The sequence below is a fragment of the Macrotis lagotis genome, chromosome 6 (genome assembly GCF_037893015.1).
Source record: "Macrotis lagotis isolate mMagLag1 chromosome 6, bilby.v1.9.chrom.fasta, whole genome shotgun sequence".
NCBI lineage: Eukaryota > Metazoa > Chordata > Mammalia > Peramelemorphia > Peramelidae > Macrotis > Macrotis lagotis.
In genome coordinates this window covers 90,492,391-90,504,744 of record NC_133663.1, presented here as the reverse complement: position 1 = coordinate 90,504,744, position 12,354 = coordinate 90,492,391, and positions in this window count along the sequence as shown.

Sequence of the window (12,354 nt, the reverse complement as noted above, 5' to 3'; positions counted from 1 at the left end):
TTTTACAGATGAGTAACTGAAATGAAGTGACTTGCTCAGGTCCATAAGTACCTAAGTTTGATGTGAATTCAAGTCTTCCTGATGCTAGGGTCAGTGATCTATCAACTGTAATACCAAACAGATACATCCCACTAATCTGAAAGAACCCTCCTTTGTTCTAAGGTAGTGCAGTTATATAAAATAAAATGACAGATTAATTATCTGACAACATATGCTCCATTTCAAGCCCATGGTTCACCCCTTTTTACTACAAGGAATAAAATGTTTCTAGTCCTCTAGTCAAGATTGGTCATTCCTTTAATTTGAATTCTGATGGTTTTTATATGTTGCTTTTCTTTATGGTCATACATATTGTCATAATGTATGTTGTTTTCTTGATTCAGAAGCAGATTTGATTTTGTATTATCTCACTCTATGTAAAAATCTTTCCAAATTTCTCTGAATTCCTCACATTCATCATTGCTTATGGTGAAATAATAGTGAATTTATATATGCCATAATTTTTTTGGTCATTCCACAAAATAATGAATACCCACTTTCTGTGCAGGGTTTTTTCCCCTTTAAAAAGTGCTATTGTGAATATTTTGGTATATGTGAAACCTTTCAAAAGTCATTCTTAAAAACTTGTTCTCCTAGCAATTTGGAACTATGCCCAAAAGGCAACAAAAATGTGCATACCCTTTGATCCAGCAATACCACTACTGGGTCTATACCCTGAAGAAATTATGAAAAAGGGTAAAAACATCACCTGTACAAAAATATTCATATTAGCTCTGTTTGTGGTGGCAAAGAATTGGAAATTGAGTGAATGTCCATCAGTTGGGAAATGGCTTAATAAACTGTGGTAGAACTATTGTTCTAGGAAGGATGGGAATTCAGGGAAGCCTGGAAGGATTTGCATGAACTGATGCTGAACAAGATGAGCAGAACCAGAAGAACACTGTACACCCTAACAGCAACATGGGGGTGATGATCAGCCTTAAGCTCATACCAACAGGGCAACAATCAGGCACAGTTTTGGGATATCTTCAACAAAGAATGCCATCTGTATCCTAAAAAAGAATTGTGGAGTTTGAACAAAGACCAAAGACCTTTAATTTTTAAAAAATGTTATCTGATTATGTAATTCTGCTATATCTCATACTTTATGTTTCTTCCTTAAGGATATGACTTCTCTCTCATCACATTCAACTTAGATCAATGCATCTCATAGAAACAATGTAAAGACTAACAGACTGCCTTCTGTGTGTGGGGGGGGGAAGTAAGATTAGGAGAAAATTTGTAAAATTCAAAATAAATAAAAACTTTCAAAAATAAAAAAAAAAAACTTGTTCTCTTACCTAAGGATTCCCCTGGGAACATCCAGATTCATCTCAGGTCTAGCTCTCCTAAAAGAAGGGAAAAGAAGACAAAAAAATCTCAACTCCCATGTAAGCATTCAGGTTAACAATATATTAAATATAGGAAAGATTCTGTTGATGAGACAGAAAATATAAAGGACCAGTAGACAAACATTTAAGAAGTCAAGATAGCTGTGATCCTTTAGTGATCCTTTGACCCTATACAGTCCACAGGACTCACAGTACCATTTAAAGGGCTCTATCCAGATTCTTATTCTCAAAACCTTGGTATCTTTTCTCTTGGAGGTTGTATAAGCAAGTCTGTCTCCAAGGAATTCAGCCCATCTTGCCTCTGATCCCCAGGTCCTCAGGACTGAGTCATTTCCTATTCTCTCTGGGATAGACTTGGGCATTAAAGGAGATGTGTTTCCCCACATATTTGTATTTAAGTGCCAAGCAAGGAGCCAGGCAATAAGCGTTTATTTAGCATTTTCCATGACTGGGATGTTACAGGTTGAGAAGGCAACTGAGTCATGATAGTGAAATCCAGAGAGTTAGAAATGCAACTGAAAGGAATTAAAGCTAAACCTATCCCCAAAATAGAGACTTTGCAGAAGGGCCCCCAAGACTCCCTCATTCCATCAGTGCAACAGTCAGGGACAATTTGGGGCTGTCTACAATGGAGAATATTATCTGTATCCAGAGAAAGAACTGTGGAGTTTGAACAAAAACCAAGGACTATTACCTTAAATTGGGGGGGGGGGACCTGATATTTTATTGTCTTATCTTGCTATCTCTTATACTTTATGTTTCTTCCTTAAGGATATGATTTCTCTCTCATCACATTCAATTTGGATCAATGTATACCATGGAAACAATGTAAAGACTGACAAATTGCCTTCTGTGGGGATGGGGAGAGGGAAGTAAGATTAGGGGGAAAATTGTAAAACTCAAAATAAATAAAATCTTTAATAAAGAAGAAAAAAATAAAAAGGGCCCCCCAAAAGAAGAAGGGAGCTAAAATAGAGCAAGGATGTTCCAGGGACAGAAGACAGCTGAGTCATGATGTATGGAAAGCCAATGTTGTTATTTGTCTTTCATTCTCAAAGAAAATTATGATATCCGGGAGGTGATGCCATGACATTCAAATGAATTGGGAGGGCTGTGCAAAGTCAGTAGTCTCATTTTCTCCTCTGGAGCTATCTAAGTCCGTCCGGATAACTGGAGATGACCCTGGATGCAAACTACAGTCTTTAGTTTCAGCTTGACTGAGATAATGCCCATTCAGTGATTAAGGCTAGGTAGTTTCGTTTTGGTCAGAAACCCTAAGGAGTTCTCATTCAAGATTTTTTCCTATTACACACACACACACACACACACACACACACACACACACACACACACACTCACACACTCACACACTCACACACATGCATGTAACAACAACAACAATAATAATAATAATAATAAATAGCACATATTCTGTAGTCTTCAGTTTAAAAAAAATCCACCAGGTAAAAGCAGATAAAACCTAAATGTAAGGAGATAAATAAGGATTGTAGCAAGTCAGCTAAAAAGTTCAGTTGTGCTTCCAGAGCTTCCAGACAAAGTCCTAAATCTGTCATTATACACTCTTTACCATGGGATGGACCCTAAATGAATCCAACTGAAAGTTAAGCCACCTCAAACAGTTCCAGTTCACTCAGCCAAGTCTTGGTTCACAACAGCTCTCTGTTGGTGGTTTGAGAGGGTGAGGACCCATTCCAACCATTGACATCATTCTAGCTGGTCATGGATACCTTTAGGCCAGCAGCAACTCCACCAAAACCACAGCTGAAGAGAAATTTTATGATGTTGAAGATCAAAAGAATGCATTGTGTAAATTAACTGGGATTTGTGAATTTTCAAGATACTCAGATCAAATGAAAAAAGGGTTTTGGCAACCTAAAAGAGCTTGGGCTACTGTGACTTCCACCCCAATTTGCAAATTTTAATGAGCATTCATACTTGGCTATTGGAACAAGGATTGTTCTCTTGTCTCTTAACAAAGACCATTCCATCAAAATAGCTCCTTTGACTATAAATGGACTAGGGAACCCCCTAACCTCCCAGATACTAAGAAAGGACTGAATGTGTTAATATAGAAACTGGGATGAAAGAAATCCACTGGTTTCAGAGGCCACCATCTGAGGAAGCAATTCCCAGAACAGAAAGACAGTTGATCTATGATTTCTCTCCTCTGCCCCTGCCCCTACCCAACTGAAACTCTAACTTTAGTGGGTCCTGCGTGCTTCTCTCAAGCTGATGGCTGGTTTTTTTTCCTGTTCAACTACATAATAATAAATAATAATAATGCGCAGCCCTACCCTTTTTCCATTTTCAAAGAAGACTGCTCATTGGATTGCAAATGGAAAGGCATTGCTTCCAGAATAGATTTTCTCTTTTTTAACTCAAAGAGGCAATGTCATTAAGAACTGAAAGTATAAATCAGGGAAATGATTTGAGTAGCCTGAGGCTACACAGAGTCCCAAATATAGAAAGTCAAAAGCAGAGTAGATGGGTCAACTCCCTGGCTATACCTGGAAGTGCTTTGTAAGCCTTCAAGAGCTTTAAAAATGTGGGCTATTGTTATTATAATTCTGCAATAAAGCATTTTATATGTTGTCTCCTCTGGTAGAATGAGGTATAAAAATATCTCTGTAGTATAAGTGTTAATATCCCCATTTTAGACAAACCTGCACTACCTCAATTAGTCAATAAAGCAAATGAACATTCATTAAGCCCCTTTTAAATGCTAGGCACTCTCCTGAGCTAAGAATACAAAGACAACGATAAAGAATTCAACTACTCTCAAGAGATTTACATTCAAAGCAGAGAAACAAGAAGTCCATGTGTGAAAGAATACATGACAGCCAGGTGGTACTATGGTTAGAGAGCTAGACCTGGAGTTAGAAAGACCTGAATTCAAATCCTGACTCAGACACTAAATTGCTCGTGACCATGGGCAACTACCTCCCAAGATGATTGTGGGAATAAAACAAGATGATATTTACAAAATCTTTTATAAATGCTAGCTATCATACAGTATAAATAAAATGAGTTCATTGTTGAATTTTTTCAGTTGTATCTGAATTTTCATGACCCCATGTGAGGTTTCTTGGCAAAGATTCTGAAGTAGTTTGTCATTTCCTTCTCTAACTCATTTTACAGATGAGGAAACTGAGGCAAACAGGGTTAAGTGGCTTGCACAGGGTCACACAGCCCCTATCTGATGTCACATCTGAATCTAGGTCCTCCTGATCCCAGGGCCAGTTTCTATTCACTGTATCATCTAGCTACCCTAAAGAAAATAAATACAAGGTAGTTTAGATCAAGAGACACTATAAGTTGAGGGGAATAGGAAAGATTTCTTGGAGAAGATGGTGTTTGAGCTGAATTCTGAAGGAGGTCAGAGACTCTGAGTTATAGAGAACTTTCTCAGTCCATGGTGGGAAGGACATTGAACTTAAAATGACATCTTGGTTCAACCCTGGCTCCTCAACTCAGTAATTCTGTGACCTTATACAAATCATTCATCATCTGTTTCAAAGTTTCAGAAGTTTCTATCTCAAATGATCAGAAGAGCCCAGTTTGTAAAATCACCATAAAAACTATAAAGTACTCCATAAGCATACCCTATATAGAACCGTACATTGGTTCCATGATAACATGAGCTCAGTGAAACAATGTTTACAAAGAAAAAGTGTCCAATACATGTCCCATGATTACAACACGACCCACATCATTCTCAAGTGTGGCCTGAACCAGGTTAAAATAAAACTGAAAAATATCCTTAAAATAAATAAAAACACAACATCCTAAAACTAAATCAATATGTGACCCACAGAGATCCTTATGCAGTGGTTCCTGTTTCTATTTGAGTCTGACACCACTGTTATAGAGTCAGTTAGCTTGCTGAGAAACGCTATCCATGTAGTCATGGTACCTAATAGTGAGATTTGGTTGTAATATATTAATGGTGCTATCACAAAAATGGTGCCAGTAATGGTAAGATTGTGCAGGGTTTTCCTATTCAGATGTAGCAGCTTCAAAAGCATTGTTCCACAATTGTTCCATCTGGTGATGCCTCCCCAGAGATGAGGGGTGACTGTGGCCTCTTGTAGGTTGTGCCAATGAAGCAAAAGATCTGGTAGGATCAATAAACATTTATTGTGTATGCCAGTATACCAGGCTCTGAGGATATATAAAGAGGCAAAAGATAGTGCCTGCTCTCAAGAAGCTTACAAACTAATGGGGGGGGGGGGGGCAACATGTAAACAAAAATATGCAAAGTAAGTTATGTACAGGATAAATAGAAAATAATTAAGAGGGGGAAAGAAGAGGGATTAAGGTTAAATAAAAGGTGGAATTGTGGGCATTTGAAGCCAGGAGACAGAGTTGAGGTGAGGTTTCCAGGCAAGGAGAATAGCCAGAAAAAATTATGCAAAGTCTGGAAATGGAGCATCTTGTTCATGCAATAGCCAAAAGGCCAGTATCACTGGATCAAAAAAGCTTTGAGTCAAGGCCTGGTAACAGATTGTGTCTATTTGGCTCTGAGAATCAGCCAGACTAAGTACAGAGGGATCCAACATCAGAGGGTTGGCCAACAGGCAGTGCCTTTTTTTCAGTTTAATTTTGTTTAGTTCAGTTTAGTTTAGACTCATGAGATGTCTGAAAAGCAAATGGATAAAAAAAGAGGTCTTGTATTGCCAGAGGTATAAATTCCAATTCAGGTACTTACTGACGTTGGGTCTCAGTTTACACATCTGTTAAGAAATCTAAATGGACTCAGAGCTTCCTTCCAACTCTAAATCTATTATCCTATCTATAGGAGTCCTTTCTGTTATAATAGAATGCATATAGTGCTTTTAAATTTGCAGAGTGCTTTCCCCACATCAACCCATTTGGTCTGATTTTATGATTCACATTGGAGTGTATATCTCTCAGGTCCCTTGCAGAGTAGATTTTTGGACTTTCTAATAGAGAGTTCTGTAAGGCAAGCACTGGAACTAGACAGAACTAATTTACAGTGGTCCAGACCACTGGGAAAAAGAAATAAACTACCCAAACACAACTCACCACACTGTATACAGATGGTCCAAAAGGAAGAAGCTGTCATGTTGCTAAGGCAACCACAGCTGCCTCTGGGATACTCAGGGAGGGAGAATATAGTGAAATACACAGACAAGAGGAGGCTGTCAACCTGTCCCCAGGAAAACAGTGAGGAAATGAGAAAACACCAAATATTTCTGCAGGTGGTATTTTTGTAAGCCCCTTGAAGATTTTTCAATGAAAAGATATTATATGGTGATTTTTGCCACTATGGTCTGACCTGTCACCATATCCCATATCCCTACATATAATATCATGAGCTCCTCATCAGATTGTCGATTTTTCTCTCCATAAACCAGGGAAGCAGTGAAGAAAGCTTACTATTTGTAGCTTTTTTCCTTGAATATTATAATACATTGATGCTTTCATGTTATTCACTGCTGTAGATACCATAGCTTCTATTCATCTGGGTAAAAGATTCCTATGATGCTGTTATTGTTATCAGGATTTAAGTTGGAGGGGGGGAAGAGATTGAAATCATTCCTCTTTCTCTTCTTCCTTCAGTTGTCACCCCCATCCCCATTCCCTTCCTATTGTAGGAGGAAAAGGAGAGAAAAGGATTAAAAAGAAGAGAAAGTTACAGCAAAGTGAAAGATAAGAACAACAATCTAGGGTGGGTTTTCCCTAGACTGCAGAATGTTAGATCTGAAAGGATCTCACAAGCACAGCCAATTCATTTTAGGGGAAACTGAGTCTCAAATGATGAAATCATTTGCTTAAGAACATGGGAATTTGAACTAGAACTCATCCTCCTAATTCTGGCTAATACTCATTTTGGGATAGGGGAATAGAGCAGAAAGAATATTGGTCTTAGAACCAAGCATACTCAGCTTCATATACTGCCTCCGACACAGACAGGTATTGTGACTCACTTCACTGCTCTTTGCCTCAGGTTCTCTATCCAGGTCACATTACCTGCTTCAACCACCTCGAATGATTATAAGTCTCTAATAAAAACAACATTTATATGGTACTTTAATATTTGCAGAGGGCTTTATATATGTATTTCTCACGTGATTCTCACAACTTGTGAAGTAGGAGACAGAGATATTAATATTCCCATTTTATAGTTAGAGAAAACTGAGGCTAAAAGAAGTTAAGAGATATGTCTATGATCATACTTTGTGTAAAAGTCAGAGGCAGAATTCAAATTGAAATCTTCCCCAAAATTCAGTTCTCCATCCACTATGTTCTCTAATTATTAATGAAATGAATCCATTAAAGTATTTTGTAGGCCTTGTAGTGATATATAAATGTCAGCTTCTACTAATACTATAATTACACCATGCTACCCTTTCTCAAATAGAATTAAAGTCTTCCAAATAAGGACCTTGTTCTACCCTCATTTTAAGACTCAACTGTGAGAGATCAACTTTTAAAAATAATGTAATATGATAAAATTTCAGTATCTATTATTAGTCAATCAACAAGCATTCATTAAGCTCTTATTAAGAACCAGGCACTGTATTAATCACTGGGATACAAAGAAAGATCAAAATTCGGTCTCCACTCTTGGGAAGCTGATATTCCAAAGGAGGAGACAAAATGTAAATAACTGTTCATAGGTTTGCAAGAACAAATGGAAGATAATGTCAAAGGGTATTTGAGCTGAATTCTTAAGGAAGCCAAAGAAGCCTGGAGGCAGAAGTGAAGAGGAAGTGTAAATCAGACATGAAGGACAACCATGAAGATGCAAAGAGTAAAGAGATGAAGTGGTATGTGCATGAGACAGTGAGAATACCAGTGTCCCTAAAAATAGAGTACATGAAAGGGAGGAATGCATGAGAAGACCAGAAAGATAGGACTGGGGCAAATTGGGAAGGGCATTAAAACCCAAGGAATTTTATATCTGATCCTGAAGATAATAGTCACTGAAGTTTATTAAGCAGGGTATAACACAGTCAGATGTGAACTTTAAGAGATCACTTTAGTAACTGAGTGAAGAATGCTTTGTGGAGTAGAAGGAAATCTGAAGCAGAAAGACTAATTACAAGGCTATTGAAATAGTCTAGGTGTGAGATGCTGATGATCTCCAATGTTGGGTGGGTGCCTGAAAGGATAAGAAGATATCCAAAAGATGTTGTGAAGGGAGAAAAGGCAAGACTAGGGAAAGATTGGCTATGAGGAATGGATGTAAGGGGGTGGAGAGGAGAGGAGGGGAGAGGAGGGGAGGGGAAGGAGAGGAGAGGAGGAGAGAGAGAGAGAGAGAGAGAGAGAGAGAGAGAGAGAGAGAGAGAGAGGAGGGAAGGAGAGGGGGGAGGAGAGGAGGAGAGGGGAGAGAAGAGGGGAGGGGGAGGATGGGGAGGGGACAGGAGAGGAGGAAAGGGGAGGGGAGAGGAGAGAAGGGGGAGGGGGAAGAGGGAGGGGAGGGGAGAGGAGAGGGGGAGGGGAGGAGAAGGGGGGAGGGAGAAGAGGGTCATTTAATGGATGAAATATGGTCCCTAAAAAAAAAAAATCATTACAACCCAAGCAGAAAAATCAAAACAGGTGCTCTCCCAATACTCTATTCTGATGAGGCCACATTTGGACTATTAGGTTTAGTTTTGGGTCATATTTTAAGAATACCAAAAAGTGGAAGATGTTAAGAAAAGAATGACTGAGATAATGGTGGGGAGAGGGGGGTGCTCAAAAAATCATGCAGCATAAGAAGAGATTGAAAGAAATGAAAGTGCTAAGCTTGGAGAAGATTTAAGGGGGACCTGATATCTGTCATCAAATCCTTGAAGGATTGTCATGAAGAAGAGGGATTAGATTTATTCTGTGAGCTCCTAAATTCTCAGACGGTAGCATGGAGAAGTTTCCAGCAGCTAAATTCAGGGAGCCTAAGTCTGTTTTATTATACCCTGAGGAAACTTAAAAATTCAATTTATTAGTGTCCTTCATTTCCTCAATGTTCTGGGTTATCAGAGTTGTATTGTATTTTCCATTTCTATTCAAATCAAATTTTTACTTGGACATAGTTCAATTTATTTCAAGTCCTTAGCCAAGGCATCTCCTAAGTTTCAGTATCTAACTTAGTGTCTCTCTCTCCTATACTAAACACTTGAGAATGCATACCTTGAGGGTTCCCTTAAGTTACCTATAGTCCAATAGGGAAAACAGAGCAGGGAAATAAAAAATTAACATCTATCCAAATGAATTCTATGAACATAAAATGTCTCATATACTAAGCTGAATTAGAGGTTGTATTAAGAAACCTTGAATCCAGGTTTTGGAATTTCACCTAAAATCTAAACACAGCTGTGAATAGTTCAATGAGGCTGAATAATTACCATGGAAACCCTAACAGATGGGGGTGGAGGGAGGGTAGGAAGGATGAAGAGAGTCAAGGATTTCTGAAAAATTTCTGATGCATCTTAAGACGTTGCATCAAAATGGGAACAGCAAGTCTCATTAATAACACAAACAGGGAGCCAGAAGAAATAGGAAGAACAGAATAGACTGTAGCCTTTTGAAAAGTTAATGTCATATTGACATTTGGATTAGAACTTCTATATCCTACTTCTTAATGCTTAGTTGGGCTACAACACAAAGTTGTGAGACCTAAAATGATGACTAAAAGCTGTAAGACTTTCCATCAGGGCTCCAACTTCCATTCTCCAGCCCAAAACAAGGCAGTCATTTTAGCTGGTGCTAGCTCTCCTACCAGTGAAAAGGTCCTTAGTTCATCTGTCTCCTCTTCCTTTGAGGGAGGCCAAGAACACTGTCAAGATGGTATTTACCAACTTCTTTTAACTTTTCAGAAGATTGACAAGATATAATACAAAGTATTGGTGCTGTCCTTACAACAAAAAAATAGGGAAAGAAAGAATGGAGCCATTTAAATGGCATCACTCTGGGAACAGTTTGACCTTCTGAGTTCTTTTAGCACCTACTGGAACCAATTCGCCCGCCTCTGTTCCCCTGTCAAAGGTAGTTTTCCAGCTCATGGCTGTCTGCCCAATTTTCTTTGTTTGCTACACAGAAGCTGTATAAAACCTTTCCTGTTAACCTCTCATCAGCAAAGTCCTACACTTCCCAATGGCATTCAAGGGCACAGGTGATGGAAAGAAGTTTCAAAGGTGCCTCTTGTGGATGGGTAATATTAGTTCTCTCGGGTGTTTGCTCCACTGAAATCAAAAGGCAATGGATTTTTCATAGGCCCCTGAGGACTGTGTGGGCTTCTAGAGAAGGAGGATGGAGCTTTCCTTTCCTAAATTATGACTCATCAAGGTGCTCCCTTCTTTCCTCGCCTACATTAGCCCCTTTGCATGATAAAGGTCACAGCTTCTCAGGCTGATTCAGAGAAATCTCAGTCTCTCTCTCTCTCTCTCTCTCTCTCTCTCTCTCTCTCTCTCTCTCTCTCTGACATACCAATAGTGTCAGAGAGAAAGAGAGGGAAAGAGGGAGAGAGACAGAGACAGAGAGACAGAGACAGAGACAGAGACAGAGAGACAGAGACAGAGACAGAGACAGAGAGACAGAGACAGAGAGAGAGAGAGCTGATACATTTTCCATGAACTAACAAGGCAATTCCTAAACTGCTCTAGCACCAATATTAACATAGAAACATACACTTCACAGGGATTTTTTTAATAAATCTCACGAACTTTTGTTTTCAGGAAGGACTTTATTTAACCTGTTCAAAATGATTCGGTAACCAAATCCTCATCCCTTCCACTGGAATAGGCTATCTTCAAGGGTACCCTCCCACACTCCCCAATGAATTTAGCATTTTGCTGCTAGTCTCTTGTCACCCCAAATTCTATTTTTCCCATTTGGTAATTTTGCTATTTATTTAGAAATCAATATTTAAACACTCATCACTTCTCTCCTTGACCAAGGCAATAGCATTCTAATTGTCTCCCTGTCTTAAGTCTCTCCCCTCTTTCTGTCATATTCCATACAACTGACAAATCAATATAGATATATGTGATCTTATCACTCTCTATTCATAAAGCATCTCTGGCCTTCCATTGCCTTCTAGAATAATATCCAGACTCCTCCATTTGCTCTTCACCATCTGGCTTCTGTCTATCTTTCCTTTGTTGCATATCACTCACCTTGGAGGCAGCTAGATGGCACAGTGGATAAAGAGCTGGGCCTGAAGTCTGAAAGATCTAAGTTCAAATCTGCCATCGGACATTTAGTAGCTCTGAGATGCCAGAGTCTTTGAACTTCTATCTCAGTTTCCCCACTGTAAAATTGAGTAATGATAGCATTTATTTCACAAAGTTGTCATAAAGATCAAATGAGGTAATATTATAAAACATAGTACCTAGCAACTATTAGTAGTTAATAAATACTTCCATTTTCAGCCAAATCAACCTAATAATTAGAATAGCTAGCTTTTATATAGAACTTTAAGATTTACTAAGTACTTTATAAATATCCCCTCATTTAATCCTCACATCAACCCTGGAAAGTAGCTATTTTACATTTTACAGATGAAGAAACTGAGACTGACAGATTAAATGACTTGGTCCAGAGTCACACAACTAAAAGGTGTCTGAGGTAGCATTTGAATGCAAATCTTCCTAATCCCAGATCTGGCTCTCCATCTCTAGCTCGATTCTTATTGTTATTGTCAAGGACTATGCTGAGCCCTAAGGATTCAAAGAAAAGGCCAAAACAATTCCCACTCTCAAGGGGCTTATATTTCAATGAGGGAGACATCATGCAAATAACTATGTAAGTCCATATATGATGTGGATGATGTTTGTCCTTCATTCTTAAAGAAGATCATGACATCGGGGAGGTGATACAGAGATGTGAGATGTGGATGTGAGAGGGTGCTGTGCCCCTCTTTCTCCTCCAGGGTCATCTGAATCCAATGACCAGATATGAATCTGGACTGGAGATGGCCCTGGATATGAGGCAATCA